The sequence below is a fragment of the Coenobita brevimanus genome, chromosome 66 (assembly GCF_032717465.1).
Source record: "Coenobita brevimanus isolate Jiangsu-jjx chromosome 66, ASM3271746v2, whole genome shotgun sequence".
Taxonomy (NCBI): Eukaryota; Metazoa; Arthropoda; class Malacostraca; order Decapoda; family Coenobitidae; genus Coenobita; species Coenobita brevimanus.
The window spans coordinates 13,513,640-13,540,139 of record NC_137019.1 but is presented as its reverse complement, the minus strand read 5'-3'; positions in this window follow the sequence as shown (position 1 = coordinate 13,540,139).

Genomic DNA, 26,500 nt, shown 5'->3' with positions numbered 1-26,500 from the left:
TGAATTTTTACTGTCTGTTTCCTCCTTCGTCATAAAAATAACTAAAGTGCTGTTTGTTTACATATTTACTCATTTATTTTTCCATGTATTTACTTACCAGTTGATTGAATGATTAATTAATTATAGATGGTATTTGCCTCGTCACTCTCTCACCACCATAAATTGTTCCGACCTTCATCCCGCTGTGTACTCTGTCTCTGTCTCTCTCTCTCTCTCTCTCTCTCTCTCTCTCTCTCACTCAAAAATCTAAGCACTCTCCGGGTTTGTGTAGGCCATCAGTCTCTTCTCACTCTTTATCCCACCGCTAATATCATCATTCCAGTCGCTAAACATGTGCTCATTTTTCTTCACCACCTCCTTTTCTTCCCCCACGTCTTCTCCGCCTGCTTTCTCTCCTTATCTTGCATCTTGTTCATTACCTTGCCCCCCTTTCCTCCCCTCCCTTCTCCTCCTCTGCCATTTCCCCTCACCCCTTCCGCCCATTTTCTCATCGCTCTTGGCCATCATTTTCTCTTTTTCTTTTTTAGCAGTTTTTTTTCTTCATGTCATCCAGCTGTTCATTTTTCCTTTTTTCCTTTTTTTATAGTTTTATTCGCTTGCCCTTTTCTTTCTTATTTTCCTCTCCCCTTCTTTCATTTTCTCATTTTTTTTCAGTTTCCTTTCCTTTCTTCGATTTTTTCCCAGCCCTTCTTGTGCCTCATTAATTCTTCTTTTTATTTCGATCTGCTTTCTTTTTTTATTTAGTTCTTCATCTTCGTTTGTAAAAATTTCCCAGTCATTTTTGAAGTGCTTATTTCAATTTTCTGTTTCTTATTTTCATTTCTCCTTTTTTTCCGCTTTGTTCTTTTCATTATTCCTATCTCTTCTCTTTCATCATCCTTCCCTCTTATTTTTCCTCAACCTCTCCCCCCTCCTATCTCACATCTTCTTTTTCAGCTTATCATTCCAATCTCTTCTTTCTTCCTCCTTCTCACCTTTTACCCTCTTTCCCCTGTTCTTATCTGTTCCTTTCCCCTCCCATCCCTCTTCTTGCCTTTCTTCTTCCTCTCCTCTTTTCCTCCTTATCGCTCCCTCTTTTCTTCCTCCATCTCTTTAAAGTGAGATACAGAATGATACATTAGGTTGCTCCTCTGTTCTTCCTTCTTTTCTTTCTCCTTCCTCTCTTTCTTTTCATCCCTCGCTTCCGCCTTCCTGCTTTTGTATCCTTGTCTTTAGCTGATAGAATAGTTTTATTAGGCATAGCCTTCCCTGTACCAAACAGCCTCGAAAGGACAAGCAGGTGTGTTGATCTTTGCTTTCCATTGCGCTTCTTTATACTCCCATTACTTTTCTTCCCTTCATCCCTCCCACCTTCTTCCCTTTCTTATTCTTCCCTCTCTTACTAACTCATTCCTTTCGTTCTTTTTCTTCCCTCCCTCCCTCCCTCCGCCCTTCCTTCCTTTCCTCCCTCCCTCCCTCCCTCCCTCCTTTTTTCCTTACACCTCTCCAAAGTGACGTAGTGACCTCTCCCAACTTGTGAGGTGCTAAACTATAGGGTGTTCCTCCGCCAACTTCCCCCACTTTTCAACTTAGTATTCTTTCTTCTGCTCCCTCGCTCACCCTCACACGCCATATATCTCTCTCTCTCTCTCTCTCTCTCTCTCTCTCTCTCTCTCTCTCAACACATAAGCTCCCATATCTCCACAGACCATTCCCAATTTTTTTCCCATTACCTCCTCCCATTCTCCCATTTTCTCTAGATCTGTTGCCCATTTTGTCTTAGCCCCATTTTGCCTCCCCTCCCCATTAACCCAGTATTCTGGTCATAATCCCGCTTCTCCATCTCTTCCTCCTCTTTCCTCTTTAACTCATAGCTCCCAATTTCCCCTAAAACCATTCCCCATTTTCCCTCCAACTCCCTCTTTTTATTCCTTGGTCCATTTCCCATTATCCATAAAAACCATTGCCAATTTTCCTCCCGCCCTCCGTCTCCATCACCTCATTTTCTTTCATCCATTTCCATTTTCCTCATTCTTTCCTCTCACTCTCTCACATTTTTTTTTCTTTTTTGCTTCTCCTCCTCGTTTCACTACGCCAATTCCCCATTATTTCCTCCTATTTTCTTCATCAACACACCACTTCTCCCCATTCCCATCTCCCATTATTTACAGAGCACAACCTCCTCATTTTTTTAAGAACCAATCCCATTTTTCCTCAGTTTTCCCTCTTTCACCCCTGCTGCTTTTCTCATCCCCTCCCCTCTGCCTCCATGACCACTTCCTGTCCACCCCCTCCTCCTTCTTCCCCCAGTTCCCTCCCCATCCCCTCCCCCAGCTCCCTCCCCACCCCCACCGCCCCTTCTTTGTAACTGTAATGTCCAACCACAACCAGAGTTACAACACTGGAATTGCAGGCACAACAAACTTATTATTATTATTATTATTATTATTATTATTATTATTACGGCACTGTCTGCAACTACAGCAAATTCTACCCCAACAATTTACAACCAAATTCAACACTATAGGATGTATATTTTTTCTGGCGCCACATCAACTACTAATTCTTCGTATATTACTAATTTCAATGATGCAAAAAAAAAAATAGGATGTACAGTTATGCCTACAAGCACAACTACAACCACAACCTCTCTCTCTCTCTCTCTCTCTCTCTCTCAATAAAACCCTTCCACGTCGCCACTTGTTATCAACATTATCATCATCTTTGTCCATAACGTGAGACTGCTCTCCTCCTCCTCCTCCTCCTCCTCCTCAACCACTAACCCCATCCCTCCTCGTCTTTCACCCTCCACAGGCAACCGCAAAGTCCTCCCCCCCATTCTCTCTCTCTCTCTCTCTCTCTCTCTCTCTCTCTCTCTCTCTCTCTCTCTCTCTCTCTCTCTCACCTGCATTTCTTCCTTTAGTAACCCATTCCCCTCTCATTCCTTCCTTCCTTCCTTCTTTTGCCCTTCCTCTCTCATAATTTCCTTTTCTTCCTTCTTCATTCTTCCTGTTTTTTCCTTTCTTTTTTCATTTTTTTTCCTCCATGCTCCGTCTCCATTCCCACTCTTTTAATGCCTTCAGTACCGGTCCTGTATAATTGTTATGACCTTTATTATTATTATTATTATTATTATTATTATTATTATTTCTGGGGAGGCTTTTTGTTGTGATGGGTATAGGAGCAGTCTTTAGAATTCCTTTTAATGCAGAGAGTGGAGAGGGAAAAATGGGGAAAGGAGGACGAGGAAAAAAGAGAAGAGAGGAGAAAATGAGGAAGGGAGGTTGGGGGAGGATTAGTGGGGGGGAGGGGGGATGTGGTGACTTCAGGGAGGTAGAGGTGGGGATGGGGTGGGATGGGGTAGGGGAAGGGGGGTGTTAAGTAAGAGGGGCCCCAACCACCACCATAAATCAACTGTCTGCTCTCTCTCTCTGCTTGTCGGGTCAACAGGGGAACTCGAACCCGGATCCACATGCTCTTACAAACACATTCAATACTGTAATTTTTTGTCCATTTCTCCTTAAATATCCTGGAGTCTAATAGTTCATGTAAATACCCCTGTCTCTCTCTCTCTCTCTCTCTCTCTCTCTCTGTATTACATGTTCGGTAGCCCATTTTTTTTTTCAATCTATGGCCCTACAGAATACGTTCACTCAGTCGCACAGTATATATTGTCTCTTTTCTACCCTTCCTAACATCCTGGAATTATTTTAAAATTAACTTCTGTGAGCCTCTACCTAAAATTTACTGCTTGCAAACACTTAGCAGGCCATTATCTTCCCCTCCATCTGCTCTTACACACACCCTGGCTCTCCCTTAACCTCCAGGAATAGCCATCTCTCATTTACTTGTACTCCTAAACACAACCAATCTTACTCCGTGTAAATATCTGGAAAAAATATAAATACTAGTGATAAGCTTCCTATGATATCCCTCTCAGTATAATTTTCCCGTAATCTGCTGTAAGTTTTAGAGTCTGAAATAATTGTTAACTACTGTTTTACACCTACTCCTGCTCCTCCTCCTTCTCCTTCTCCTTCTCCTTCTCCTTCTCCTCCTCCTCCTCCTCCTCCTCCTCCTCCCATGTAGCATAGTCACATTCTTCGACATGGGTAAACCGGCCTACTGTAGTTATTCTCTTTTACTCTAATTCTGTCGGCCCATTCATTCACCTACTCGCTTCGGATTCCTCCATTCCCTTAGTCACTCACTCACTAACTGTGAACTCAAACCACTCACTCACTATGAACTCAAGTCACTCACTCACTCACTCACTCACTCAGGACTATAACACGTGTGGGGTAGACTCAGCCACACCTTCGCTTACCTGCGGGGCGAGGCGGAAGGCACGGCAGGGCTGGGCAGGGCAGGGCTGTCTAGGGGCGGTCTCACTTCCCACCTAGAGGACGAATACAAAGAGGAATGTGTTAGGGTCTGTTAGATGCTGAAAACTATCATCATCATCATCATTATCATTATCATCATCATCATTATCATTATCATTATCATCATCATCATCATCATCATCATCATCATCATCATCATCATCATTATTGTTGCCACTATCATCATCACAACACTTCCCACCTGAAGAACGAAAACAAGACAGACGATATCATTACTGAATATACCCCCCCCCCAAAAAAAAAAAAACGTACATCCCAGAGTTGACCTCCCGCAATGAAGAGGTTAATGAAGACTATAATAACCCATCCAGATCAAGATGCCAGTCCTAAGGGGAAGGAAAATCGTCTGAGGGTCAGCTAAGAACGAAATATCAAATGCACCATCGTAGTGAAGGGGGTTAGTCACTTCAATCCTGGCACGTGTTTTATATATTATCGCTACTTCCAGACGATTTTCTTCAGCTAAGGGAGGGAATTCAAGCTTTAAAGGGGTTCATGGAGACTGTATCTAATCCCCTCAGTACAGACGGTTTCTCCAGAGTTAAAAAATCGTCTGGAGATAGCAAAAATAGAAGAAAAATAATAGAAGTGGTTGAAGGACACCAAGCCCCAAAGAAGGATAGGTCCTCTTTAATACGGGATGCAGACGGTCCCCCCCCTTCTCTCTTTCTCTCTCTCTCTCTCTCTCATATGCTGGAAAGGACACGACATGCATCAGCCTCTCTGACGTCATTCACAGACGTGGGAGGTGGGGGGGAGGGGGGAGTGAGATAATGGTCTGAGAGAGAGAGAGAGAGAGAGAGTGAGTCTGGAGATGAATTGGGTGGGGATGATTCTCTTCTTGTGGGTGAAAAAAATGTATTGAGTGGATGTTGCTATGATGTTAGGTGAAGTTACGGTACGAATGTTTTATTCTCTCTCTCTCTCTCTCTCTCTCTCTCTCTCTCTCTCTCTCTCTCTCTATATATATATATATATATATATATATATATATATATATTGTTACGTGTGGCAGATATACATTGCTTATATTCATATGTAATATTCAGAATCTTTAATATTCATTCGTTAGTACCATGCTTAGCATTCTGTGAAGAGAGTTTATAAATATCAGATCGTAGGAAACAGTCTGGCCCAGCTGTGTGTCGATAGTTTAAGAGCTGTTTCGAACCACCTTCCTGTATTTGCTCACGGTTTCAACCTTGAGTTTCTGTTCTGCCCTCCAGCTTCATTGAGTTGCGTTTCTTGCTTCTCTGAGTTACCCTTCTTGCTTTCCTGAGTTAATATAAGCCGGGCTGGGACTTCCTGAGTTAGTTTGATAGGCCAAAAAAAAAAAAAAAAATAAAAAAAAATCCTGAGTTAGTTAACGGCTTGAGCTAGACCGGTGTGTTGGACTGCTCTGTTCTGGGGATATTATTATAATATAGTAGTTTATCTGCCACACGTAAGTTAGTTTATTGTCAGCACATGATAGATTTATTAGGTTCTTTTGATATTGCTATTATTTATAAGAATTATTGATTTAGAATCACTGTTATTGCCCTAGCTAATGTCACATGTTATATTAGTGTTAAGTCTTTATTTTTATGCCAGGTCTGTATTGCAAGTCCCCAGAGGTTTTATAACCCAAGGGCTAGTTTATGTTCTGGTTTATCTTTATTATTAACATTCGGAACTTTAGGATAACTTCTGCAAGAGCTAGTTTGGCAATCCTGTTTGAACCTGTTTGTTTTTGTTCTTGTAGCTTTAAGTTAGTGTTAAGTAAATTAATTTAAGTATTTTTAATTGCCTATTTCATTCCTCCTTTTGGTCATTGGTATGTTTTACACTTTATCACCATTTTCCCCCATTTAAGCTTACGACTTGGTGTGGCTAACCGCCACTTGGCATTCTAAAATTTCCGTTGCGCACTTTACAGGCTATCAGATAGTCCTTTAGCCCCTCCATGTCGTAACAATATATATATATATATGTGTTTAGACAGGTTAGTCTGCCTAGCTTTCTGTCAGTCGGTCTACATAATGTATCTTTTCATCTATCTGCTTTTATCCCTCGTTCATTAATTTTCATTGAAAATAATCATATTCAGAATTTTTTCCTTCAAAGAATATTTTAAGTCATTATCTAATTTGCATTGTAATATAGCGAGAATGATAGGGTGAAAATATACTAAGACTTGCTGTAATGATGATGGACGCAGAAGAGGACGAGGAGAAAGTTGGCAGCAAGAGTTGTAGGCAGCTGACAGAGGTGTGTGGAAAGAAGTTTTTGCCTGAGAAGGGTGTGTGTACAGAACATGGGATTGGCACTAATGAGAGATGGTTTGGCAGAGTTGAAACCAAATTTGAAATAATGACAAAGAAAAGCAGTAGCAGTCACAGGTAGATTATATTGGTGGATAGAGAAAGGTGTGCATGCATGATTTGAATTTGGCAGTAAAGTGAGATTGTCAGGGAGAAAGGTGACCAGAACGGAAGAAGAATGTAGGTTGGCATTAGGACAGGTAGACAGATGAAAGAGGTGGATGGAAAGATTTTATGTTCCAGGGTGTGTGTGTGTGTGTGTGTGTGTGTGTGTGTGTGTGTATGTGTGTGTGTGTGTGTGTGTGTGTGTGTGTGTGTGTATGTGTGTGTGTGTGTGTGTGTGTGTGTGTGTGTGTGTGTGTGTGTGTGTGTGTGTGTGTGTGTGTGTGTGTGTGTGTGTGCGTAGACGTCGTTCGGTTGGCAGTAAGCGAGATGGTGAAGGAGAAATGGGAACAGAATCGAAGGGAAAAGAAAGGTTGGCAGGAAAAAAAAACAAAGATACGCAGATAACGGGGGTGTGTAGAAAACAGAGGTGGGCAGACAGAGGTGTGTTCATAATAATAGGTTGGCAGGAAAATGAGGTGGTCAGGAAGAAGATGGACCTAGAAGTGAAGGGGAGTGAAATGTTGGCAGCACGAGAGGTGGGCAGGAATAGGTGTGTGCATAATAAGAATGTTGGCAGTAAAGTGTGATGACCAGGGAAAGACGGAGCCAGAATTAAAGGGAAGAACAGGGTTGGTAGAGAGATAGGTGACTAGATTAAAGAGGTGGGCAGGAAAAATGTGTGTGTGTGTGTGTGTGTGTGTGTGTGTGTGTGTGTGTGTGTGTGTGTGTGTGTGTGTGTGTGTGTGTGTGTGTGTGTGTGTGTGTGTGTGTGTGTGTGTGTGTGTGTGTGTGTGTGTGTGTGTGTGTGTGTGTGTGTGTGTGTGTGTGATAAAAGGCTGACAGGAAAGTAAGATGGTCAAGGAGAAGAGGAGCCAGAAGTGAAGGGAGGAGGAAAGATGGCAATACCAAAGATGGGAGAGAAGAGAGGTTGGCTGAAATAGAGGTGTGCAGGAGTAGGAGATATGTATGCAGAGGAGAAGGTTGGCAATAAAATGAGATGGCCAAGGAAGTATGAGACCAGAAAATTGAGAAAGGTTGGCAGACGGAGAGGTAAATATGCGCATAAGAGGTGTGTAGAGAGAGGTGAATATACAGAAAAGATGTGTGTGTGTGTGTGTGTGTGTGTGTGTGTGTGTGTGTGTGTGTGTGTGTGTGTGTATTAGAAAATATGGCCAGTTAATTATATGGTCAGGGAGAGACAGGACCAAAAGTGAACGAGGTAGAAGTGTCAGCAGTGAGGAAGATAGGTATAAAACAGAGGTATGGGCAGAGGAAGGTGTGTGTGCATAATAATAGGTTGGCAGTAAAGTGAGATGGTCAGGAAGAAGATGGGACCAGAAATGAAGGGAGGAAAATGGTTGGTAATAAGGAAAGTGACCAGATAACAGGGATGGGCAGAAGGAGGGGTGTGTGGCGAAGAGGGAAGCAGTAAAGTGAAGTGGCCAGGGATGAAGGGTGCAGAGAAAAGTGAAAGTTATGGAGCTGTTGCTAAGCGGAATGAGGAGAGAGAGAGAGAGAGAGAGAGAGAGAGAGAGAGACTCCCACCAGGTAGTGAGGAAGGCATTACGAGTCATAATGGCCCCAAATGAGAGCGTCCTACCATACCTGCCGATGGGCGGGGGGGGGGAAGACCTGGAGGGGAAGGGTGGGTGGGTGGAGGAGGAGGAGGGGTAGGTGGACGGAGGTGAGGAGGGAGGAAGGTTGGAAGAGAGAGGGCAGGTAGGAGGAAAGAGAAGGAAGGTTGGAGAGAAGGTGGGGAAGGGGAAGGGAGGAAAGTTATAGGGGAAGGAGAAGGTTGAAGGGGGGAGGGGAGGGGGTATGTTGGTGAGGACAGGGAAGGTAGGAGGGAGGGTCGGGGAGGGGGGAGTGATAGGAGAGAGAGAGAAGGAAGGTTCTACAGGATGGGGAGGAAACGTGGTAGGAATGTGGGGGGAAGAGGAGAAGGTTAGACAAGGAGGGAAGTGGAGGGCATGAAGGTTCCTAGGGGTTAGAGTAGAGGAGAGGAAAGGTGAGGGAAATGTGGGAAAGAGGGGGGAAGGTTGGATGGGAGTGAAGGGGAAAACTTGGAGGAGAAAGGAGATGGAGGGAAGGAGGGTTTCTATAAGTACGAATGGGGGAGGGGGAGACTGGGGAGCGTGGGTCTGAGGGGGTAGGGGAAGTGAAGGAAGGGAGGTATACAGTAAGTCTGGGAGGCATAGGGTGTGGAGTAGGGAGGGAAGGGGAATGTGGGATGGGGGAGGTGATGCGAGGGGCCTGGTCTAGAAGGTGGGAAGAGAAGATGGGGGGAGTGGACAGAAGATAGACAGAGTTCTGGCTTGTAGAGGTGGGAAGGAATAGGGAGGGAGAGGTGTGAGGGAATGGGGGTGAGGATGGTCAGGGGGTGGTGAGACGGAGAAGCAGGATGGTTAGAGAGGGGGGAGGAGGAAGAAAAGTAAATACAGGTCTATGGGTATGAGTGGGGGAATATTTGGGGGGATGAGGGGGTGGGAAGGAGGGGGGAAATGTGGGCTGGGGTGGAGGGAAGGAGGAAGAAGGGGGGATGCTTGGATATGGAGGGTAAGAAAATAGGAGAGAAGGGAAGGGGGGATGAGAGGAGAAGTGGGTTGGGCGTATTAGGTGGGGCGTATTAGGTGGAGAGGATCAGGGAATAGTGAAGTCGAAGAGGGGAGGGAGAGGGAATAGGGGAAGATTGAGGGGAATGTGGGATGGGGTGGCGAGAGGAGTGAGGAGAAGGTGAGGATAGTTTGACGAAGCTCGATCCCTGAGTACAAAAAGAACAGAGGACAGGGTTTGGGGAGAGAGAGAGAGAGAGAGAGAGAGAGAACAGGAAATGGATATGGGAATAGAGGGATTGGGGCATGCGAGTACGTTACAGGGAGAAGGATTAGATCTGAGTAGCATGGAATTAAGGGACAGAATGGGATTTGATCAGATTATAAGGGATTGGAGGGAAATACCAGGGCATAGCAAGAAAATATAAGGGGATTATAAGGAATAGAAGGGAATTTGAGGATAATTTTGGGGGGATTGGAGAGAATACCAGAGAATCAGAAAGGAATATTGGAGAATCAGAAGGAATAACACTAGACTAGATGAGAATAGTAGGGAATTAAAGGGTTAAAAGAAATTGAAAGAGAGGATAAGGAAAGAGAATTAAGGGAATATAACGGGATCAAGATGATGAAGGGAATTAAGAGATTAGATTAGGAGAAATGTAAGAGGATTAAGGGAGAATGTTAGAGGATTAGGGGAGAATGTTAGAGGATTAGGGGAGAATGTTAGAGGATTAGGAGAGAATGTTAGAGGATTAGGGGAGAATGTTAGAGGATTAGGGAAGAATGTTAGAGGATTAGAAGAGAATGTTAGAGGATTAGGGGAAGTATAACAGAGATTGTGAAATAGAAAGAATAATGGAAAAGGAAATGGAAAGGGAAGGCTAGACTATGAATTATGGAATGGAGAGAAGGAGAGTTGAACGTGGAGGTAATCAGGGAATGGGAGGACAAGGAATGGTATTAAAGGCGAAAGCGATGAAGGCACGGCGGCTGGGAGTGAGAGAGAGAGAGAGAGAGAGAGAGAGAGAGAGAGAGAGAACTGCATTAAAGAAACTTGGGAATGAAAGAAAAGGAAGTGACGGAAGTGGTGGGATGGAAAGAAGAAATTGACGAGGGAAAGGAGGACTAAATTGTCGTAGGAAAAAAGCACAAAAAAATGGAAGAAAATGTAAAAGGAAGAACGATGAAAAAATAAGAAAATCAAAATAAAACTGCAATACAAACGATAAGGAAAGAAAAACAAGAAAAGATGAGAAATACAAAGGGCAGAGTAAACATAAAGAGGGATTAGGCAAAGCAAACTCTAAATAATGCCAATCACGGGAACGGAACCCTGAATTAACAAGGGGATTGCGGGGCGGCCGTGTTCGCCTGTCTCCCCTTTAGCGTGTGCCTGGATCCGGGTTGTAAAGCAGCGGGAGTGTTAATATTGGGAGACGAGTGGGATGCAGGGAATGGGAGAGGGAGGGATGGGATGAGGAAGGGGGATAGAGAGGAGGTGGGGTATAGATGCAACGGGGAAGCAGACTTATTGCTGATAGAGACAAGGAAGTTTATAGATAGGTAGATAGATAGACAGACGGATAGATAGATAGATAGATAGGTAGAGGGGGGAAGAAAATGAAATGCATGACCAAGGAAACACACAGAAAACAAGGAAAAAAACACTCATCGCCACAAAGACACACAGTGGCAATCCCACTACGAGTAAATCAGATATTTCAAGCGCACACACACACACACACACACACACACACACACACACACACACACACACACACACACACACACACACACACGTCCCTACTCAGTAAGGAGGGTCGAGATTTACCACCCAGGACAAGTGCAAGGGATCCCGTCGCAGTAAAATTCCATCGTAAAAAGAGAGTGTTATAGGACATAGCGCCGGGGATTTGGCATGATGTACAGGCCTGGGATTGGAAAAAGTGGGATTGGGAGGGATGGAGTGTGGAGCAGGGTGAGGGAGTGGGAGGGATGGAGCAGGGAGGAGGGTGAGGGAGTGGAAGGGATGGAGTGGAGAGGAAGGTAAGGGAGGGGGAGATGGATTGCGACAGAGAAGAAAAGGTTGAGGGAGGGTAAAAGAGAGAGAGAGAGAGAGAGAGAGAGAGAGAGTTAAAGAGAAACTGGAAAGAAGATGAAGTTAAGACAGGTTGGACTGGAGAGATGATGAGAATATATATAGGGATAGAAAACAGGTGGGAGTGAGGAGAGAGTGGTATGGTGAGGGATGAGCATGGGGAGGAAGGTGAGGGATGGGATGGGTGAAGGTAAGAGCAGAGGAAATTTTGTGAAAGAAATATGAATATATGAGGAGGCAGCAGAGAGGAAAAAGGAAACAGGTGTAGAACGAAGAGAGGAGAAGCGATGCAAGGGAAGATTAAAATTGCTGGAAATAGAATCTGTTGATGGAAGACTGAAGGGAAGAGAGGAGGAAAGGCTGTGAGAGAAAAATGAGAATAGGAGGGAAGCAGTGGAGGGAAAAAAGAATGAGGGTGTAGGAAGATAAGGAGGGATGATGCAAGGGAGGAAAAATTAGAATTGTCGAGAATGGAGGTATTTGATGATGAAAGGGAGCAGGGAAGAGAGGAGGAAGTATTGGGGGAGAGAAATGGGAGTGGGAGGTAACGGTAGAGAGGAGGAAGGGGGAGAGTGTAGGAGGGAGAAAAGGAGGGAAGATGCGAGGAAGGAAAAGAGACTAAAGTTTTCGGGGACGGAGGAATTTGATGATGAAAGAGGATGAGGAGGAGAAGAAAGCGTATTTTATCAGAGAAATGATAGTAAGAGGAAACACTGAAGGGGAAAATGGAAATGAATGTAAGGGAGAGAATTGTCGGGAAAAGGAGTATATAGTGATGAAAATGGGATGAGAAAGAGAAGAGAGGGGAAGGTATTAGGGGAAAAAAATGATAGTAGAAGGAAACAGTAGAGAAGAGGAAGGAAGCAGGTGTATAGGAGAGAGATGGAAAGTATGAGAAATGTTTGATTAAAAAAAATAACAATATTTTTGTGAGCAATAGATATGATGATAAAAATAAGAAGAATTTAGAGAATAGTCGAGCAACATTGATAAAAGGACGAAGAAGAGGACAACTAAAAATGACGAATGCATATAAGAGGTGGAAGAAACAGGGGAAGAGATGAGGACGAAAAGAGAGGGGGAAAAAAAAGAAAGAGATCGGAATGACGTGATGTGAAATAAAACCGTGCAAAGAAGAAGGATAAAATGAGGGAACTTGGAAGATGGTGTAAGTAAGGGATTAATGAGATGGAAAGAAGGAGAGAAGGAGGCGGTGAACCTATCTTTTTTTCCTCTGTGTGCGAAAATGAAAATGAAAAAAGAATCGAGAGAAAATTCCTGATTTGACGTGAAAACCTTTGCCTTTGTAGACAGTTTAGAAACACACACACACACACACACACACACACACACACACACACACACACACACACACACACACACACACACACACACACACACACACACACACACACACACACACTTTTACATAGTTACAAAGATATGCAAACCACACAGACCTTAAAATCCCAACGAGGTTCGGTCTTTAGATAGATAAAAGAGACGATAGAACGAGAGAGAGAGAGAGAGAGAGAGAGAGAGAGAGAGAGAGAGAGAGAGAGAGAGCCATTACCTTGAGTTCCAGAGGATGATTTAATTTGTGTGTGGGATGGTATGAGGGATGAAATGGAGGCTGGTTGGAAAGCAAGGCATGAGAGAGAGAGAGAGAGAGAGAGAGAGAGAGTATAGTATCTGTAAATAGATAGACAGATAGATATATAAAGAGAGAAAGATAGACAGATAGATAGACAGACAGAAACAGAAATAGACTGATGTGTGGATAAATATGCATGTATGAGAAACGCTCCGAGAGAAACGCTCCTAAAACAGAGAAAAATGTGTGTGAAAGAGGAGGATCCAGGAAGTAATAAGGAAGAGTGTCGGGGGGAAGGAAGACAGAAAAGTGGTGGGGAAAAAAAAGTGCTCGGGTTTAGTGGGAAAAATTTTTATGGGGCGAGCGAGAATGAAGGAAGGAGAGAGAGAGAGAGAGAGAGAGAGAAGGGTGCGTGAAGAGTGAGAGCGAGTTTGTGAGATTATAAGCGTTACCCAGGAAAATAAAAATCCCAGTTAATCCCAAAAATATATCAAGTTTGTAAGATAAGAATTAACATGTACCAAATATGTAAAATTAGAATAGGTAACTACTGGACTAAAAGTAGTTTTGTAACAGAATAATAGTTAACGAAAAGAAAAATGAATAGTTGTTAGTGTTTTAATGTGTCCAGCAACATAAATTTTAAGAAGGGACGCACAAAACTGTTAATTATATCGCTGTTATTTCACCTCCCCTTTTTTCCTCTTCTATATATCCACCTTTTTTTTTTTTCAGCAATACCCCTTCAACATTTTTTCACCCCTCAAATATTCTCTTTCCTACATTCCATTTTATCATATAGTTACCTTCCACATATAGTATCACATGTTCACTCCCAAATATTCTCTCTCACATATTCTTTCCCGTTATATATCCACCTACATAATCTACCACATACTTCTTTCTCACACAATACTCCCTCACACATGCTCCCACGTACAAATGGCCTTCTGGTGTGACCGTGGACCTCCCCAACCCCGTCCAAGCACTTTCAAGATAATCGGCAATAATCGGTAATTATACCCAAACGGAAACGCGCCTGTTGGATCTAGGGATGGTGATTTATAGTGACTGGGGAGAGGGGCGTTGGATGGGGGAGAGGAAGGGGGAGGGGAGGGAAAGGGAGGAGGAAGACTGAGTGGAGAGGGGATGGTGATGAGAGGAGGAGGGGAGAGGGAGAAGGATAGGGAGAAGAGGATGGGAGGAGGATGAGAGGAGGAAGTTGGAGGGGTAGGGGAGGAGTCTGAGGGGAATATTTGGGGGGATGAGATATTGGGATGATTGGGTGAAGAGAGGGAGGGAGTGGAGAGGATCAGATGGAGAGGGGAGAGGAGTTGGGAGAGTTGGGAAGGAGGTGTTTGAGGTGGTTCTTGGAGGGTTGGGATGGGGAGTGTGTGGAGAGAGGGACGGGTGTGGTTGTTTAGGGAGGATTCCTTGGAGTTTGGGAGAGGGGCTGGGTAGGGAGGGGGAGGAGGGTGTGTTAAAGGGGGAGGGACTTTGTGAGGCTTGGGAGGGAAGTCTGGAAGGTTTGAGGAGGAGGGAGAGCGTGGTGAGAGAAAATTGGAGGAGGGGTGAGTGAGGAGGATGTAGCAAAGTGTGTGTGTGTGTGTGTGTGTGTGTGTGTGTGGGTGTGGGTGTGGGTGTGGGTGTGGGTGTGGGTGTGGGTGTGGGTGTGGGGGTGGGGGTGGGTGTGGGGGGGGGGGTGGGGGTGGGGGTGGGGGTGGGGGGTGGGGTGGGGTGGGTGTGGGTGTGGGTGTGGGTGTGGGTGTGGGTGTGGGTGTGGGGGTGAGTGGGTGGAGGAGGGAACGGTGGATGCTGAATAGTAGATGGTTAAGCGAGGTGGTGGTAGAGTAGGTGTGGTGATGGTGGTAAATGGGTGACTAGTAAGTGGGTGATGGTGGTATAGGTAGATAACTAGATAATAATGAATAGTTGTAGTAGTGTAGATAATTGCAGTAGGTAAATGATTGTGGTAGAACAAGGATAATGGTAGACAGAATATTGTGGAAGAAAGACGATAGTGGTAGGTAGGCGATAGTGGTAGGTGAGTGTGCGTGATGGGCGGGTGGAGCAGTGGTGGTGGTGGTAGTTGTGATGAATGGGGTCGTTGGCAGGTGGTTGTGGTCGTCGATATGTGAGAGGCTGATGGGTGTTGGGGAGTGAGAGGGAGTGGGAGTTAGGTGAGAGGGGAGTTGGGAGTGAGAGTGGATGGGTGCGTGGTACTGAATGGGGGATGGAGAGGAAGGATGTGGAGTGGGACGTGGATGAGTGATGGTGATGAGTGGAGAGAGATGGGGAGTGAGAGGAGGTGAGTGTGTGGATGCTGATGATGAATGAGAAGTGGATGGGTGGTGATGATGAGTGGGTGGATAGGTGATGGTGACGAGTAGAGAGAGAATGGGGAGTGAGAGTGAGTGGTGTGTGTATGTGATGATGATGAATGGGAGGTGGATGGGTGGTGGTGATGAATGAGTGGATGGTAGTGGTAAGTGGGGGTGGATAAGTGAGCGGTACCTGGATCATAGAAGTAAAAAAAATGTTACTTATTATTTTTCTCGCGAATAAGACTTTCATTCTGTCCTAGTCCAACCACCCAACAATAATTCCTTTTCCTCAATATTCCTTGACTTTTTCATATTACACCTTACTTTTTTCCTGTGTCATTATTCCCCATAATTACTGTTCTCTCCTTTACCTTCTTCATAATAGTACCTTCCTTTTCGCCTGTACTACTTTATTATATAACTCTTTCCTTTTTATCTGTATTTTTCTCCTTTTTAATGTAATGCTTTCCTTTTCCCTCACATTACTTTCCTTCTGTTACGTGTCATTTCCTTCTTGATGCTTTCCTTTTACCTCCTTTATATTTGAGAATTCCCCCCCCCCTCTCTCTCTCTCTCTCTCTCTCTCTCTCTCTCTCTCTCTCTCTCTCTCATTTCATTACCACACTTTTCCTTTCGCATAAATTATTATCCCTTTTACTTATTTTCCTCTTCGTGTGGCAGACTTTTCCTTCCCAGAACAGTATTTTTTTGCGCATTTTCCTTTTCGCGTATCACAAATTCCCTTCATTGGTACCTACATGGGCTTGAGTGTGGGTGTAGGCTACTGACACACACACACACACACACACACACACACACACACACACACACACACACACACACACACACACACACACACACACACACACCACCCAGGCATTCCATCCATCACGCTTCACACTAGACGAAATCCCGTCTTTCGAATACAAAGCGAGAGTTACATTGGAGGAACGAGGAGGGAGGGAGTAAGAGAGGGAGGGAGAAGGGGGGGTGGGGTGGTGGGGGAGAGAGAGATGTAGGAGGAGGGAGGTAGAGAAAGGAAAGAAAGAGGAAAATGAAGGGAAACGAGGAGAGAAAAATGGGAGGTGAAACAGAAGTAGGAAGGGGAAAGAAGAGGAAAGAGGTGCAGGAGAGGAAAGAAGGGAATGGGAGAAGAACGGAGGGAGGAAAGGCAATTGGAGACTAGGAAGTGATGATCAAGAAGAGAAGGTTATGGAGAAGAAGATGATGATGAGAGGAAGGAATTTTAGGTGCAGAGAAAGAGTTACACTGGAAGAAAGGGAGGGAGGGGGGAAGAAGGAGGCGTTGGATAGGGAGGTGGATGTTGTAATGGGATGGGTGATGGGGAAAGAAAATGGCGTGGATGAGAGAGGAGAGAAGATAAATATGGGTAAGATGAGAGAGAGAGAGAGAGAGAGAGAGAGAGAGAGAGAGAGAGAGAGAGAGTGAGAGAGAGGATTGGCAATTCGTCAGAGGGAAAGAGAAGGAGAATGACAGAGGATGACACAGAAAGAACGGAAGGAGAGTGTAAAGAGAGAGTTACGGGAGGCTGGGGAAATATATGGGCAAGCTAAATCGAGCGGAAGAAAAGGAAAAAGAGAAAGAAAGAGGAATGAAAGGCAGGAGAAAGCAAAAGGAGGAAGGAGAGAGAGAGAGAGAGAGAGAGAGAGGTGAATTAGGAAACAGAAGAGAGGAGAAAAGGAGGAAGAAGGGGAAGAGAGAGAAGAAAGGTAAATAACGAGGCTGGGAATATTGGTTAGCACATACTGTACAGCTCGCAGTTAAAAGAACTTGGGCTTGATTCTCGTGTCGGTCAGACTCTAGGATATAGTTTGTTTTACCATCATACCTCTTCAACAAAAAAATAAGTAGCTTCACTGACTGGAGGCCTCATAAGGAGAATAGATTGAGGAAGGCTGTTTCAAAGGGGATCACTTGTGCACGTAACGTCTGAGAAGGGCAGTTAAGTTTTGCAGCAGAAAGTTGCGAGAATGTGTAGACAAACGGGTGCTGCATAGACAGAGCTTATGGAGAAGATGCAGAGGGGAAAAAAATGAACACCGAGTCAAAAAAGGAATATGGAAAACACATGAATAAGCACAGAAGTTATTATTCACAAAAAAGACAAGTGATAAGATATGAATTGTAAAATATGTTATTGGAAGAAAACTAATGGGTGCAAACAACAGAAAAGGAGAAGGGGTTTATGTAGGAAGAAAAGACAGGAGAGAGGGAGAGAGGTTAGTTAGGAAGGGGATGTGGAGGCGTTGGGAGGGAGGGAGGGGGTAGGGTAATGGATGAGGGGGTAGGGGTTGTGTGGAGAGAGGAAAGATGATGGGAAGAGGGAAAAGAGGAGACATATTCTGACTATATAATTCTTTTGTGCTCACCGTCAGTAAAGTAGGGGATGCGGAAGGCCGGGGATCCTCTGTTAGGGCCGCTGACGGGGACCTGCCACGAAATGAAAAAATAAATGCCCGGTATATAGATAAATAACATAATTTCTGAATATCGTCTTCCAGAATGTCAGTAAATGAAATACGTATGCTATATAAATTCTAAGATTATTTTGAATATATAGACTTACAATTGAATATGTAACTTTTGAGGTACATTTTCAAAAATATAAATAAATAAATAAATAAATAAATGCTGTAAGTATATTAATATATTTTGAGGTGCAGTTTTATATTTCAGTAAATATAAAAATCCGAAATATAGGTCGCAATGAATTAATTAGTTAAAATAATACCGGCAATTCTTTCACTCATTCACTCATTTTGAAGTATAGTTCCCGAAATAAATTTTACAATATGATTGTATGACCTACATTCTCAGCAGAAACGAGGAAAGGGAAAAAGTGAATGAGAAGCAGAAAAAAAAACGATGGGAAACAAGGAGAGAGAAACAGATCTAGCCGAATGAAAGAGAAGGAAAAAATGGCTGCAGGGAGAGACAAAGGGTAGAAGGAGGTATAATAAGGTTGACGGGGATGGGGGGGAAAAAAAATCACATAGTAGCGAGTAGATGAAGAGAATTTATGAAACAGAAAGTGAGGGGAAAAAGATACAGCAAGAGGGACGGATGGAGGGAAAAGGGATTCGGAAAGAGAGACAGAGAGAGGAAATGAGCAGTGGTGGGAGGAACAAGTGGAGGAAAAAGGATTTCGGTGGAGAGACGAAGAGAGGAAATGAGATCTGGAAGGTGAGAGAGAGAGAGAGAGAGAGGAAGGAAGGAGAAGTAACAACTGAGAGAAAAGGAGAGAAAGGCTGAGAAGATAGAGAAACAGTAGTGACTTAGGAAGAGGAGAAACAGTGAGAAAGATTAAGGAGGGCGAAGGGAGGAGACAGATAAAGATAAAGACAGACTGAGACAGAGGAGAGGGAAAAGAGAGGGAACGATAAAGAGAAAGAAGGAAAGAAAGACAGAGTAGAATAGGGGAGAAGCAGGAAGTGGAAAGGAGAGAGGTCGAAGGAAAGATGAGAGAGAGAGAGAGAGAGAGAGAGAATTATATGAAGAGTAAACACATTAATAAATCAAAATGGCCAAACAAAATTATATAGGAAAATACAAAGGTGAAATAAATTCTGTGGAAATTTAATTCAGGAAAAAATCTTGCTTGTCACAGAAATGATTTAGTTCATTCGTATCACAGGGGGAGAAAAGTGTGGTTGAAAAATATGTAATTATGTCTATTCCAACGAGTGTGATTTTGTGTGGGGTGTGCTCAGAATCTCGGCATTATTTCGCTTCCTTATTTTGTGTATTTTTCTTTGTATGTGTATGTTCGGCGTGTGTGTATGTGTGCTGTGTGTATTTTTGTATGAATTCCATATTTTGTGTATTTTCTTCATGTGTGCGTATGTTTGCCGTGTGTGAATGTGTGTTATGTGTATTTTTGTATCCATAAGTGTAGCATCATAGTCTGCACAACTCCAGCCGATACAAGATGATTTTAGTCAGATGGAAGTAGGTCATAGGAGCTTACTGAACCTTGCATGGCCGAGACAGCTCTGTAATTGTCTTTCAACTCACTGACGATTAAATTCAACAGACGCGAAGTTATAGGACCTTGAAAGTGTTCAGAAAATTCGTATCTTCAACAGGATCGAACTCGCAGTCTTACAAATAGCATTCCACTCCTTCACCACTGGACCACCGCTTCCTTTGTGAATAAGTGTGACTGCATGACTCCGTACCTGACTTCATGCTTTACTGTTCCTTTGCATGTGAATAAGTGAGTGCATGACGGAGTGTGTGAGTGACGTGTATGTATGAGAATCGTTAGGGTGTGTGTGTGTGTGTGTGTGTGTGTGTGTGTGTGTGTGTGTGTGTGTGTGTGTGTGTGTGTGTGTGTGTGTGTGTGTGTGTGTGTGTGTTTTGCAAGCTGATACAATTGTTGCACGTATACGTATATGTGTATGTGTAAGTATGTATCCGTATGTGTGTGCATGTATGTATGTGTTGTGTGCGTGTATGACTGATATTCCCGCGGCATTACAAATCATTCATCATTCACAGAGCCATTCGTCTTCCTTCCAACCTTCATTTGGGATGTAACGTAGAAAAACCAAACGAGAAAAGCCATAGTATTTCCTGTTAAAATATGAACCTCTGTTTTTTATTTATTTATTCATTTCTATAGTCCTCTTTTGACTCTTTTTAGAATAGTAAAAGAGGGACTGACTGGACAATTTTTTTTCCTCTTTCACCTTTCTTTGTTTTGCCATTTTCCTTTTTTTTTTTCTTGTTTCGTGGATTTAAAAAAAGCTGGTCTGTTTTTTCTTTATTGTTCCCCCCCCTTTTTTTTATTTATAGTTCTCCATCTTCTTTTTAGGAGTTCTGGAGGAAGGAAAAATGTCCCAGATGCTTTTTTTTTTTTTTCAATTTTCCCTCAACTTTTATCCTTTCTTTTAGATCTCTATATTTTTTATTAACATTTTAGGGGAGCAGCAAATAAGAAAAAGACTAATAAATTTCTTCCTTATATTTTCTAGGGAGGAGAGAGAAGGAAGTAAGGGACAAAACTATTCTTTTTTGTATATTTTCCTCCCAATACTTTTTCTGCTATGACACATTAACGAGCCAGAAATTATTTACATCTTAATTTCCTGTATTTTCATCATTAGGGGAAGATAAGAGCATAGGGTACTTTTTTCCCCATCTTTCTTTCCCCGACTTTTTTTCCCTGTATGGCTGGCTTTGTAAAATAATGATAGATCAGGAGACGTAATGATGACGAATGTGTCTGATTTATGGACTGGTGGTGGTGTGTGTAATCAGAAGGTTGACTGCGTGTATTAGGCTCGACCCAGCAGTGTGTGTGTGTGTGTGTGTGTGTGTGTGTGTGTGAGAGAGAGAGAGAGAGAGAGAGAGAGAGGAGGGGAGGATGAGGGGGGGAAGGTAGGTTTGGTGTTTATGATTGCATGTGTACACGCACACGTATATAAAAGAGGAGGGAAGAATTCACACACACACACACACACACACACACACACACACACACACACACACACACACACACACACACACACACACACACACACACACACACACACACACACACACACACATTATTTCCATGGCTTTCATTTTAGGCAGGCAGCAGTACAAAGATACAGTTCTATCTCTTTCAGTACAGTCATCATTGCAGGTTGCTTCTCTGACCTACCTATCAGTCTATCTGTCTATCTGTCTGTGTGCCTGTCTCTGTCTGTATATTTATTTATCTATTGCCAAACGCCGCATTCTCTGAGGGGTAGTCTCGCAGCCTGGACTAGGGACCTCCAGGCATTTCTGTCCTAGCGTAGTAACGACCCTTCCTCCCATGCTTAATTCCCCTTCCCTTCACTCCCCTTCCATCCCCTGCCCGGTAATCCTGTCTGTCTCGCTCTTTTACACACACACACACACACACACACACACACACTGCTTTCCTTCCCCCTTCTGCTCTCTCGTGTCTAATTTCCTTCCTTCCCTTTTCTCACATCTCTGTTTTACATCCTTTCCCTGCTCCTTTTGGATTTTCTTTTCCATATTTAATTCCAGTTTCCCTCATGACATCTAAGCATCCTTACTCTCTTGCACCCTACTCTCTCTCTCTCTCTCTCTCTCTCTCTCTCTCTCTCTCTCTCTCTCTCTCAACTCTACAATATCCATTCGCCCTGTACCTTCTTTCCCCTACCATGATAAATATCCTCACTCTTCTAAGCTCTGCTTTGCCCCGTCATCCTCTTCTCTGCCTCCTGCTCTTCCACACCTTATTTCCTCCCGTCCCCCTGCCTTACATTCTTACCTACCCTCTCTGCCCTACTTACCCAGCCTCCCTATCATACCTGGCCACCCTATTACCTACCTGTTTACCCATATCCTCCCTGCCCCCCACCCTGCCTACCTCCCTAGCCACACTGTGTCCCCTCCCTGCCTTTCCTGCCCCTCCCTATATTGTGTTTCTTCTCATTTTTCTCTTCCGTTACCTTCCTTGCATCCTCGGTTTCTTTCCATCTTTCCCACTTCTTTCTCCTTGCCTCTCTTTCCTGTTCTGTTACCTCTACTGCCTTATGTTATTCTTGTCTCCCAGCTCCTTTCTTCTTGTTGATATTCTATTCTCTTCGTTACATATCCTTCCCATGTTTCTCCTTTTATTCTGTCCCTCTTAATTTTCTGTTCAGTTTACTCAGTTTCCTTTGGGTATCGCACGAGTCTCTTTTTGTTATTCAGTTTTCAATTCCCAGTCTGCCAATTGTCTTGTACCCTTTCTCGCATCCTTTTCTATCCATGTTTCTGCTCTCTATCAACCTGTCCTGTCTATTTCTGCCTATCCCTTCATCCCATCCTCCTTCCACTACTACCTGTCCCCTCCCCCCACCTCCAGTTCTCCCTCGCCCTCCTCCCTGCTTTTTCTCTACTGCCCACACCTAGCCGCGCCTCTCCTGCCTGCCTCTCAGTCCTGCATTCCTGTTTTTTCTTCCAGCTGCCTTTCCCACCTGCATCCAATCCACCTTCTGCCTTCTGTCTGACCTGTTAACATTCAAGACCTGCTTCTCATTCCCACGTTCCTTGGCTAACTGTCAACCGTGTCTGTCTTTAAACCTCGCCCTAATTTCCTTCCTGCCTCCAGTCCTGTTTCCCTCTCCTCCTGTCTCTCTACCACGCCTCCCTACCTCCCCTGTCTGACTTTCAACCCATTATCTGCTTTCCCCGCTTACGTCTGAACCTAACTCGCCTCCAAACACTTCATTTCCTGCATGCCTTTTCCATTCTTTTCCCTTCTAACTACACTGACTCTCGTTCTTTCTCTGCTTTCTTTACCTCTCCTTCCTGTTTTCCTCCCCTTTCTCTCCAGTCTGCCTACCCTGCCTCCCCAACCTCTTCTGCCTGCCTCTCCATCCTCCCCTGCTCTCCTTCCTCCCTTGCCTCTCCTGCCTGCCTCTCCGTCGCCGGCATAACATTTAACTTGAATGGTGGCGGCGGCGTCTGGACTGGAACCAGGCTGCACCCCTCCCCCTCTCTCTCTCTCTCTCTCTCTCTCTCTCTCTCTCTCTCTCTGTGCTATACCATCCTTTTCTTTTTTTTTTTTTGCACTCTCATTCTCTATTTTTTTTTTTTATTTCTGACGAGGATATGAAGTTCCTTTTTATGATGACATTTGACCTGGTAGACGTACAGTATTGTAACTCTCTCTCTCTCTCTCTCTCTCTCTCTCAGCGCCTCCTCCACCACAATCGACGCCTCCAGCCCAACCTTTCGGACATTCCAAGCCTCAAAACTTGACATTCCTGACTGACAGCGTGACGGCTCGTGATTGGTGAGTAGCCGTGAGGGGGAGGAGCCTACGTGGAGATGGATGGCTATGATTGGTGGCTTGGGTGGGGCGGGCGGGGCGTAGGGGAGACATGGGAGGGTGAAGGTGGTATAGGGGAGAGGAGGGAGAAGGAGAAAGAGAATTTGTGTTCGTTCGCGTTTCGGCTTTGGATATCTTTCGGTCGGACGTTAGCTGAACCGAGTTTATTTTGGGCTAACCTCTTGCGTCCGAGGACGTATTATTATATTTTATTCTTGCCATCTCCAGACGGTTTTGCTCTGTTTAGGAAGATAATTCGAATGAGTGGGATTAGCAGCAGACTTCATTAACCCCATCAAGATGTGAGGTCGTTTCTGAATATAATAACAGAACTAGAAAGAATTAGCAGAACTAGCACATCATCGTAGTGAAGTGTTACTGAAGACAAATATGCTACTCCTTGTAACGCGATTCTTTTTCTGAGCGGGCTAGAGCTGCGTTTTTTTTTTTTTTTGTTTTTTTTTAGCTCAATTCGAGAGCATAACAAATCTGTGAATCAAGTCTGCTTTATTGAAACCGCAGACGCTTTCCACTACACAATGATAACTTATTATTTTTTTTTTTTGGTCTTCCCGATTCCTAGTTGTTCTGGCTACTGAGCAGACAACTTAAGAAAGACCTTTAGAACTGGACACGTTTATGAGCAGAGTTAGTGGCCTCCTGAAGACATAGATGTTACTTGCATTACTACGGTCACGTCTTGTTTCTTTTATTCCGGATATGGCTTTGGCTCAGCTAATCAGTCAGTGTATTTATGTCTCAGTGTGTCCTTGTGTCTATCTGTCTGACTGTTTATGAGGGTCAGTTATTCAGTCCATGTATTTATATCAGTTAGTTTGTCTTCCTGTCTTCCTGTCTGTTATCCAATTTTGCCGTCACGAAAATGTCTCACTCCTCCTATACAACACATATCATTAAATCTTAGCTTCACTAGAACTAATTTCAGCCCAAACCAACAAAACATAACTCCATTTACGTGATATTTACCTACAGTCAATATGGTCTTTAGTTACCAAGGCATAAATTCTAAATGCGGAGAATTTAGATGGCTTGCATAATGACTGAATGGAGGTGGAGTTCTTTTTTACCCGATGTTTTGATGATAGTTCTTTACTTTTTATGTTTCAGGTTGTGTGTCTGTTATTTATGTATTTATTTATGCATTTATTTATTTAGGTATTTATTTACTTTTTGGACATTATTTTCCATTCAGTTACTGGGCTGAATTCTCAATATTTAACTTGTATATTTGCTTAGGATCATAACGATGATGATGATGATGATAATTCATAAATGGGACTACTTATTTTTGCTCGATTCTGATGTAGTGAATTTTGCTTTTAGTGTATTTAATAAGAATTTGATCATAGTTATGTAAATTCTTGTTCTCCTATTTGTAAGTTTTATATTTTTGTTTACATTTTTTTCTCAGTTTTTGATGGACTTTTTTGTTCATTCATGTATATGTCTTAATTAAATCTTATATTGTTTACTACTCTTGGTGTTTTATTTGCGCTGTTTTTTAGTCAAGGAAATAATAGCTCTGTAAAATGCATTCATGATCTGATGCCCCTTATACACATACAGGCACAGCCATACACGCACATTGGTCTGTTTCTGTGTGTACATGAATATGGAAAAAAAATCATCATCATCATCATCATTATCATTGTCCTCGTCTTCATAATTATTACCATCATCATCATCATCATCACATCATCACCATCATCATCATCATCATCATCATCATCATCATCATCATCATCATCATTGTCCTCGTCTTCATCATTATTACCATCATCATCATCATAATTAAACTAACGCTGTTTCCCAATACTTTAAACTGGCTTGGCAGAATTAAGGAACAGAGAGGAAATCCTAATGCATCGAGTTAGCAATACCTCCTGCAATGCGGTAATGTATTTTTCCTTTTTTTATTCTTGGTATCTCCACACAATATATTAAACTTTTGGATGTTTTGCAACAGAAGAGGGTATATATTGTTTTCATTTCCTCATACTTATATCATCATCATCATATTATCATCAGCCATTGCAAGTCCACTGCTGAACAAAGGCACCTGCTAAGAATTACTTTGAAAAAAAAAAATAATACTGTGTACGATTCTGAGAGAGAGAGAGAGAGAGAGAGAGAGAGAGAGAGAGAGGTGTGGTGAGCTTGCTTCATTTACGAGGTGTCGGAGCCCCGTAAAGTGTCAGCCCCAACAATGACACAGCCTCCCCCTCCCTGCAGCCTTCTCCCCCTCTCCTTTACTCTCCATCTCTCCCTCCCTTTCTTTCTCTTCCTCCCATCCTCCTTTTCTTTCTCTCCCTCCCCTGCTCCTTTCTCTCTCTCTCTCTCTTTCCTCTCTCTGCCTCTCTCCCCCCCGACTGGCCGACCATCCGCTCCCCGACTGAAGAATTAGGGGAGTCGGTCCGATTCGTTGTGTGTGTGTGTGTGTGTGTGTGTGTGTGGTGTTCTTTCCTCAGTTCACCATATTTTTTTCCTGATTTCTCTCTTTTCATTGAATAATTTCCTACATTTTCACGTCAATTCTTTTAACCTTTTTTTTTTTCGTTCCTTATTCTTGTTTCCTTGCTTTCTCTCCCTCTCTTCTTGTTCTCACACTTTTTTTTTCTGTACTCTCTCTACTCTTGTCTGCTGTTTTCTCTTATCTCTTCTTTATTCTCACCACCTGTATTTTCGTCCTTTTTTCCTTCACACCTACTTACCTTTACTACTTCTTCCACTCTCTGCTTTGTTTTTATACCTCTCCGTTCCTCTCCCTTCCTCTCTTCACTTTCTTTCCCTTTGTCTCTTGCCCATTTTCTTTTCCATCTTACCCTCATGCCCTCTTCTCTTGCCTGATACCCCTCACTCTCGTTTCCCTTCGTCCTTTCTTTTAGCATCGCCTCTTTCCACCATTTCTCTTTTCTGTCTCACTTATCATTCCCTATTCTTTCTCCCTTTTTACTCATTTCCCTTTCCCTCTCCACCTCACTCCATCACTCTCTCTCATGATCTTCCTCCCCTCCCTTCTCCTTCCATTTCTTTTCACTGCATTCTGTTGCGCCTGTCCCCCCCTCTCACTTCCTGTACACTTCCCTTGTTTATACGATTGTTATGGAGATGATTTAGCTTCTGGAATCAACTCCACACTCTCGATGGTAGTCTTAGGTGCTCTAACCCATCGATCCAGTGTGTCCTCTGAGCATGAGGCCAGTTCCAAACCAACCGAGCCACAGCCTCTCCTCATGGCTCTCCTTTCCCGTCCCTTGTTTACCTTCCTCTAT